General features: G+C 36.9%; 1 protein-coding gene across 1 annotated transcript in view; it reads left to right on the top strand.

Annotated features, from left to right (window-relative positions):
- Positions 1-194: 194 nt before the first annotated feature.
- Positions 195-1,082, top strand: part of LOC119588605 (HEAT repeat-containing protein 1-like) — a gene marked incomplete in the record, with an annotated part of 28,625 nt that continues 27,737 nt past the window's right edge. Inside the window, 1 exon segment of the mRNA XM_037937247.1 lies at positions 195-321.

The raw sequence follows: 1,082 nt of genomic DNA, 5'->3' as shown, positions 1-1,082 counted from the left end.
AAGCTAGATCGTTAAAACCATACGCCTATTTTGTGATTATTCAATACGCTCGTTGTTACATAAACTTAAGGAATACAAGATGGCCATGAATTCCTCCATTAATATAAGAAAAATAAGTATTTAGTCCATTATCTATAATAATGTACCAAAATACCATCACATGAGTTCCACCTGGGAAAAAAACTTATAGGTCCGTAACCCTAGCAAAACATTAACGTGGTTCTCAGGGCACACGTGCGTTATTCTATATGGTTTAATGTTTATTGCGCCATGAATTAAACAAGGCTATATAACAAGAGCGACAGTATTTGGATACAATTAGTAAGTTATCGTTCGTTTTAGATTATTATAGTATGTAATGTTCGAGACATTTTAGAACATTGTGGCAATGTTGTGCAAGTAATTGGTGTGTTTCTTCTCTTTACCTCATAGAGTTTGATTACATGTTACTAAACATTCCGTCAGTTAATTGCGAATTTATTTGGTATATGTTAACTAATGGGCCAGTACTGATAGTGGTTAGAACTACAAATACTTTAATGCCTCCCCATTATAAGGTTGATGTCAGCTCTAGTACCGGTAGATCATAACTCAAAGCAACAAGTGCAAAGAAACTACTTGGCTAGTTGATGTTTCAGACAGTCCTTCAGTAGCACTGGTCCCTTTGGCCATTTGGTATGAATTACCTTGGATCTGGTGTGATTTAACCCTTAAAGTATGTTCTGTAGATGTTGAGGTAATGTACAAGATGGATATGATAACGAGGAGTAGTTTTAGTGGATGACAATTGGGTTTTCATTTAAAGATATGGAGGTTAGGATGATTTCCTTTAACATCATATCAAATCATGCACAGACAAGCCTGCTCTTTGTTGTGTATAGCAACCATTTGTGCACTTGTTTAACCCTGGCTGCATTTGTTAAGGAGAAAAAGCCCCACAGTAAACCCCCTGCACACATACTCATTTGGTATGGCACTGGAGGCTCCCATCATGACTGGATTAAAAATGTTTCTGTTGCTTTACATACAGCACCTTTGGGAGGCATTTGGACAAATGCAGCCATAGAAGAAACAGCAATGTA

Source organism: Penaeus monodon, chromosome 24, assembly GCF_015228065.2.
Source record: "Penaeus monodon isolate SGIC_2016 chromosome 24, NSTDA_Pmon_1, whole genome shotgun sequence".
In the NCBI taxonomy this organism is placed as follows: Eukaryota; Metazoa; Arthropoda; class Malacostraca; order Decapoda; family Penaeidae; genus Penaeus; species Penaeus monodon.
This window is presented reverse-complemented; position numbering and strand designations above follow the sequence as displayed.